At 42.3% G+C, this 7,943-nt stretch overlaps 1 protein-coding gene across 1 annotated transcript in view; it reads left to right on the top strand.

Annotated features, from left to right (window-relative positions):
• Positions 1-7,027: 7,027 nt before the first annotated feature.
• Positions 7,028-7,943, top strand: part of LOC101165922 (SRC kinase signaling inhibitor 1) — a 122,042-nt gene continuing 121,126 nt past the window's right edge. Inside the window, exon 1 of the mRNA XM_023949231.1 lies at positions 7,028-7,411. The gene's annotated coding sequence lies outside the window, so the exon portion shown is untranslated. The remainder of the gene's footprint in view (positions 7,412-7,943) is intronic.

Genomic DNA, 7,943 nt, shown 5'->3' with positions numbered 1-7,943 from the left:
TTAAAGACATTTTGATGAGATTGACCGTCCCGGGATTTAGCCTCAGCTACAGCTTTTTTTGGAAAAGTCCCGCCCCTTTAACTTTCTCCACCAATCATTCTTGGAGTCTTAATCACACCCCATCAGTCTGACCAATCAGAAGTGGTTAAAGTCTTCACTTCCTTGTTCCGATTCTGCTCATAAAGTCTCTCAGTTCCAACAAAAATACCAGCTAAAGCTCGTCTTTAGCGGTGAAGCTTTCCACGGGATCAGACCGTGGAACAAGTGAACAAAAGAAAGAAGCTCAGAGACGCTGGTCTGTCTGCCATCACTACATCTCCCATGATGCATTGGGTTAAAGTAACAGCGTCTCAGTGCACAATGAATATTCAGTGTTAAACGTCTTGAAACCACAACAAATACACATCAAACAGTTTTTAAATTTTTTAACTTAACTTCTATTACATCTTTTAGAAAAAAACAGCTGCAGCTTCCAGCTTTTTCTGCCACAATTATCACAAAAATGCATGTGAGATTGCAGAGGGAATGTAGATCAATACAGACTATGAGTTTCTCCTTTTTTTTTTATTTTTTGATGCTGGTGTGCCGCTGGATTTTTGTCAAGGTTAAAACTAGCTCCACTGAGAAAGTGGAGTCTGTTAGCCTAGGGGCGGAGCTGGCAGCACAGACTCTTCCTGGAAGGGGCTGGTCCTCACTTTGTGATGTCACAATGTGACAACCTCTTCGTTTGGGTGGATTGGGAGGGGCTGGTGCTCAGAGAGCAAGTTTTAGAGGAATACTCAGACATGAATGGATCAAAATACCACTTTGGGGTTGTTTTGAGTCAGGGATGAACAATGTAATACCCTAAAAAGCTTCATAAGTTGAATTATCATGATATCAAGTACTGTGAGGCGGTTGTGGTGCAAAGGTAGAGCGGGCGACCGACATCTGATCACAGGTTATGTTCCCGCCCGGTCCGCCAAAATGTCCTTGGGCAAGGCGCTGAACCCCACATTGCTCCTGATGATTATAGGTTGGCGCCGGGTGCTCGGCTGTGACTCTGCATTTGTTTTTGGGTAAAGGGAACTGTGACTGTGAAGCCCTTTGGTCTTCAAAAAAGGCAGTAAAACCCTCTGGAAGTACCGTACTCACCATTTACTATTTCCTGAAGGAGGATAAATGGAGAAGATAAACGTGGGGTTAGGGTTAGTTTATGCCTGATGACTAGGATAAGGCCTTGGATTCAGGTGTAACTCTAGGGACATTTTGAAGCCACATGAGCATCAGTGAAAGATGACTTTAAGTGTGTCCATGTTTTATTCACCAGTGAGTCAATGTAGGTAGGTCACCCAGCAGCAAACTGGCTTCTCTGTTTACCAGGGAGGAGCAAACTGCCCACCTTTGCTTGTCTGGACTGATGTGGTGTTGTCTCCATCTATCACCGCTTCCTGGGTCATTCCATGAAAATGTGCCCTTTTGGACATGAAAATCTGTCATTTTTTACCAAAATGTTTCCTTTTTTAATATGTTCTAAGTTATTGGGAATGTCTTTAACTTTCACAAAATAACGTTTTCCCATCTCAGGCATTATTCTGATTTGATAAATTTTCATTATGCCCTGCGACAGATTGGCGACCTGTCCAGGGTGTCCCCTGCCTCCGCCCTAAAGTGGCGGGATAGGTTCTGGCAGCCCCGTGACCCCATAAGGGACAAAACGGAAGAAGATGAATGCATTTTCCCTATTTCTAGCTGTGGTTGAAGTAAATTTTCAACCCCATCACATACACTATGGAATCTCCCTGAATATTATAAAAAAAATTGTTAATTAAAGATGTAATATTTTTCAATTAGTCATATTTCCCCTGTTCTAATTAAAATCATTTCAAACTGAACATTTCTCTTAAAAATAATTTCTTCTTTCTAACAGGTTAAATTCACTGTGGTCATTTTCATGAAAAAGTAATTTATTAGAAGATTTGTAATCCATAATAATGATAATAATAAATTTTATTTCAAGCGCCTTTCAGGTCACCCAAGGTCGCTGTACAAGGTTAAAAAATAAGAAAAACAGAATAAAACATCAATTGGAAATGATCAGAGTAAACGATGAATAAACATAAAGACATAAAGACATAAAAACAGGACAGAAGAACAGACAAACGAGGTTGTGTTAACTGAATGGATTAACTGTATGATTGTTTGAAGAGATGAGTCTTGAGTTTGGATTTGAACAGTGGCAGTGTGTCGGTATTGCATAGATCTGGAGGAAGAGAATTCCATAGCTGGGGGGCGGAGCGACTGAAAGCTCTGCCCCACATGGTGGCAAAACGGGCAGGTGGGACTTGGAGTTGGAGAGAGGAAGTGGAGCGGAGAGATCGGGAGGGAATGGAAATGTGAAGAAGGTCAGAAATGTAGGGTGGAGCCAGGTGATGGGGTGCTTTGAAGGTTATGAGGAGAATCTTGAAACTAATTCTTTGTTTTATGGGAAGCCAGTGTAAGTTTTGGAGAACTGGTGTGATGTGGTGGGATAACGGGGTCCTGGTGATGATGCGGGCTGCAGAGTTTTGGAGAAGCTACAGGTTCTTGAGTGTTTTATTGGGCAAACCAAACAGGAGGAAAATACAATAATCGATTCGAGAAGTGACAAGACTATGAACAAGAACAGCAGTTGTATGAGGAGTGAGAGAAGGGCGATGAAAGTAAGCAGAACGGGTGATGTTTTTAATATGAGATTGAAAGGAATGTGAGCTGTAGTTCAGCTACGTTTCAGCTATTTCAGTTTTTGATTTGATGAAAAAGTTTGAAATATTCAATACATTTCATTCCACTTCATGATTGTGTTCCACTTGTTTTTGATTCTTCACAAACAATTAGTTTCATATCTTTATGTTTGCAGCCTGAAATGTGGCATAAGTTTGAAAAGTTGAAGGGGGCCTGTCCAGTGTGATGTGACTACAGTGGCCTGGTTTACATAGAAGGCAGATGACTTTTACACCTTGGCCGCACAGCTCACACATGCTCTCTCCCTCACACTGAGCTCCTTCTGTTTTATGGGTTCCAGATGATTGGCTGGCCACGCCCAGGAAGGAAACCACTTTAACCAAACAAAATGAAGAAAATACACAACAAAAGAAGAAATGTCTTGTAAATAATACAGTCCTGCAAACAAAGACAAGCATAAATAAACAAACAACTCAAATCATTACAACACAAGGTATACAAAGAAATCCAAGTTCTTTCCACTTCCTGTGCCCAAGTACTAAAAAGGAAGTAAAGACCTTGGCCACCAATTTGTTCTTTGGGCACCAGCAGGAAGAGAAGGTGAGAAACATGACAAAAAACAAACCAGTCTTAAACATTTGGTGATTGTGCTTTAAATGCATGATGTGTCTAAAAGTGATGAGCTATGACAGACAGGTGACAAGTAGATACATCTCCGTTTGTCCCAGGGCCGAATACTTTCGCAAGGCACTGGATTTGCCTCTTGAGTTTATGTTTTGTTTTGTATTTCTAACAACACAAATATTAAAATCTCAACCCCGTAACATTAAAGCGTTACAGGGTTGAGAATTTTGAACAAAATGGCCACAGTTTCATATATCAAGCACTGAGAAGTGGGTACATAACATCCAGAAAGTTCAGAATTAAATGTTTTATTTAAATAACAAAAAAACTTTTAAGCAAGTAGTAGTTTTTCTATAACTTTTTCATGGTTCGGAGTTGAGTCGCAGCGCTTGACCATATCAACTTCACCACATAAATGACAAAAAATACAAAAAAGGCTGCAACTGAGCTGCTTCCTCTGGGGCTCCAGGGTCCAATAGATTTCATTATTTTTTGAAAAAGTATTAAAATTTGCATTTCATTGTATCCATTAAGCTGTTTGAATATAAAGCTTCATTATATTATTATTATACTAAATACAGAGAGGGACACTTTTTTGTGGAATGTCTCTCCTTCACTAATCTGTCCCACACACGTTTTCAAGCAGCTACACTCCTGCCTTAAGGAAGGTCTGGTAGTTAGTGTGTTCAACAGCACAGACACATGTTATGTGTGAGCACATGTGTGTTTGCATGAATGTGTTTGAGCAGAAAAGTCCACCTGACCATTTCAACTTTAGTTTTCTACTGTCACTGTTGTCTTTTTCTGTTCTCTCATCACATTTTTTTTCTCTTTCATTTTATAATAATATAATATAAATAATAATATAAATAATATAATATAAATACCCCCCCCCCCCCCGACACCCCAACCCCACACACATCCATTCCACATTTTCTCTTTGTTCCTTTCAGTCTGGAAAAAAAAACTATCGATAACACAAATCACTCCATCGCAAAGAAAACTGAGCCTCAAATCCTGAAGCGGTTTGAACGGATGAACCTGCAGGAGACACCCGGTTCTGTTTTCTCTGCTGCTGGACTGGACTGTAGAAAAACATCTTTTTAGATTATCTTTCATATTAAACTCATATGTTTGTTAAACGGATGTGTGGAGTGTTTTTCTTACATCAGGAGTCAAAATGTCCCTAACACATTGTTTTTCAAGCTTTTATGAGCCACGGCACACTTTGACCTTGTCAAAAATCCCGCAACACACCAGCATCTATGAATAAAAAAAAAAAAAGAGGAGAAACTCATAGTCTGTATTGATCTACGGCCCCTCTGTAATCTCACATGCATTTCTGTGATAATTGTGGCAGAAAAAGCTGGAAGCTGCAGCTGTTTTTTCTAAAAGATGTAATAAAAGTTAAGTTAGAAGATTTAAAAACTGTCTGATGTGTGTTTGTTGTGGTTTATAGACGTTTAACAACGAATATTCATTGTGCGCTGAGACGCTGTCACTTTAACCCAATGCATCATGGGAGATGTAGTGGAAAAATCCGCCAAACGCAGACAGACTCTCTTCTCTGAGCTTCATTGTTTTGTTCACTTGTTCCACGGTCTGATTCTGTAGAAAGCTACACCGCTAAAGACGAGCTTCAGCTGGTATTTTTGTTGGAACTGAGAGACTTTATGAGCAGAATCGGAACAAGGAAGTGAAGACTTTAACCACTTCTGATTGGTCAGACTGATGACGTGTGATTAAGACTCCAAGAATGATTGGTGGAGACAGTTAAAGGGGCGGGACTTTCCCAAAAACAGCTGTAGCTGCAGCTAAATCGCAGTACCGTCATTCTGATCAAAGTGTCTTTAATAGAATCAATTAAACACAAAGAAAAAAGTATTTTATGATCTTTCATATTCTTAACTACTTTATCAGGGCCTGTTGGATGAACAGAGAGCTGATATCCTGGAGATGGAAAATGTTTTTAGATCAGTTAATGAGGGCAATTTCCCACGGCACACCTGACCATCTCCCACGGCACTATTGTGCCACGGCACACTACTGGTGTGCCGTGGCACACTACTGAAAAACAGTGGTCTAATTGAACTGAAATCTGCTTATCTGTAGCTCACCGACATGGAGGACATGGAGGGGGACACAGTGAGGGGAGGCAGGGTCCTTTTGTGATGATCAAGATGGATGTTTTTGGGTTTTGATGAGTCATTTTTCCTTCAGAACATTGAAGTTCTAATCACATAATGTCTTTTTTTTTAGTTTTTTAGCTGCAGTCTCTCATCCCGTTCCAATCAGCACTCATCATGGTACCTATGAGGTGTTACTTTAAACTATGAGTTCATTCCAGTTTAAGAAGAAAATGGTAGCTCATCCAATCAGGAGCGCAGAATGACAGAATCACTGACATTTCACTGACAGAGCAGAGCTCTGCTGAGATCCACTGGGACGGTCTACCTTCACGTTTTTCCCTCACGTTGTCTGGATCAGCAGAGTAAGTGGAATGTGTAGGAAGAAGACATCAACCCTTTCATCCCCTGCATGCAGCCTCAAACTCTGGAGCTTCTTCTTCTTCTTCTTCGTTTTAGGGGAGCAGCTGAAGTTTGAGCTGCGGTTTTGCTTGGAATGACGGTAACGTTCAAATCGTACATCACAGATGCTGCTGTAGATCCATGTGTGGGATTGACTCTGATCAAAAGGTTACAGTGCCGTGTCTGAACATCAGACCGTCCCGCTAATGTGAACTTTATCCGTGTGAAACCATTTAAACGGATGATGTAAAGATGAGAAGATTCTTCTCCTGCTGCGTGATAAAAGATCTACGGACGTCTGATGACACAAATGGTTTGGTGATTATCATCACCCCCAGTTTAAAGGGGAAATACTTACCAGCTCTGAAACACGGTGGTGGTGGTATTATGCTATGTGGCTGCTTGGCTGCAGGCAGATGGCTGTTTTCCTTTCAAACTTCGGTTCAGTTGAAAACTAGAATGAGCTGAGGAGATCTCATCACGTATGAAGAGGTGAAGGTCCTACTCGTCAACATGCATTCTTAATATAAATAATACCGTTGCCATTTGGGGACTCCCTGTCTGCCGTTGATGGGATAAATGTCTCAGTTTGGACTGCCTGATGCCGTACTTTTTACCATTGTTATGAGACTGTAATCCCTAACGAAGGTCTTGTGGTCACAGTTCTTTAAATTGATCATGTTTGATGAACCTTTCCAAACTAAACCACTGAACTAACCGAAAGTATAACGATGACGGATCAGTGTCAGCTGTGGAAGGCGCCGGTGATCATGACAACACTGGTGAGACTTGTTGGTAACACACACAGGCACACACACGTACACACACACACACACTTTGTGTCATTAATTCATGGCCTTCAGGATTGTGTTACATTCAGCGCTGGGCACGGCTCTGTTGATGCGCTGCTGTTGCTGGCTGGTATTCATGCTTCACCTTTACGTCAAGTTGGTCTACTTTTAAAGCAGAGGAATGTCTAAAATCAGCTGCTCTGTTTTTAGACCCCCCCTTTCATCCTCCAATCACCTGCTTTCTCTCCTCCGCCGCAGAGACCAAACCCAATTAGTGCTGCTGAATTACTGATGCACTCCACAGTATATTTCTGCAGCCACATGTGAGCACACGACTCAAATCCAGGGCGCACAACAGCGAGATCAAAGCCAGCGGGGAGTGGGGTACAGGCCCTTTAAGAGAGGCAGAGCGGGGAGGGCTGTGCATCCATAAAAGATGAGTTTATTCAGTGGCCATGGTAAGACATGGTTAAAAGCGCCTCTGCACTCTGCTGCGCTCTCACTCCCATCCCAGACATCCCTGTCCTGCCTCTCACATGCTGACGAAGCCCGCCGAGGAGCCGGGAAATGGACGCACTCAGAGCACAGGGATGAATCTGGACGCAGGGCAGGAAGAAAGAAGAGTGGCTGGACAAGAAAGAAGAGGAATAAAGAAGACTCTAACATCTGAGTGAAGGACAGTGAACAGTTACATCAAGGCGGAGAATGGGCAATTCCTCCTTCCCAGGCATGTCCCCTCTCTCTACGTCCATTCTGTAGTTGCAGGTATTTCTAACTTGAGTGCCTTTCTGTGATGTGCTGGGAAACTGTTTGCCTCTTCTCTCCCTCCTTTCACACGTCTTCTGCATGATTCGGAAAGTTCATAACTTTGAGAGTGACCTCTGTCACAGAGCTGGGACTGAACACTGAAAGGACTTCTCTAATCTTCCTGTTTCATTACAAACCTTTAGTCTTCTGCGGAACCACACCTGGGCTAATCCGGTGCAGTAATCCACTTAAAATACAGCAGAAGTGTAGGGCTGATATCGACATGCAGCAGCGAGTGAAGGGAGGAGTGACCGGGGGTGTGGGTTGCGTCTGGCGAGCTTGTTTACTGTTGTGTGGATGTGAGACGCTTGATTTTCTGGCTCTCAGTGCCTTGCATCTGGGGCAGTGTGAAAGAGAACCACTGATGGATTCACAGAGGCTGCTGTTGAGCAGACAGGAAGAGATGCTGCAGCTTCACTCTGCAGGATTTTAAGGGCCACATCTGAAAAAACCACCCGCTGTCTTTCTTTTGGTGAAGCACCAGCAGTTT

Source organism: Oryzias latipes, chromosome 19 (assembly GCF_002234675.1).
Source record: "Oryzias latipes chromosome 19, ASM223467v1".
Lineage (NCBI taxonomy): Eukaryota > Metazoa > Chordata > Actinopteri > Beloniformes > Adrianichthyidae > Oryzias > Oryzias latipes.
This window is presented reverse-complemented; position numbering and strand designations above follow the sequence as displayed.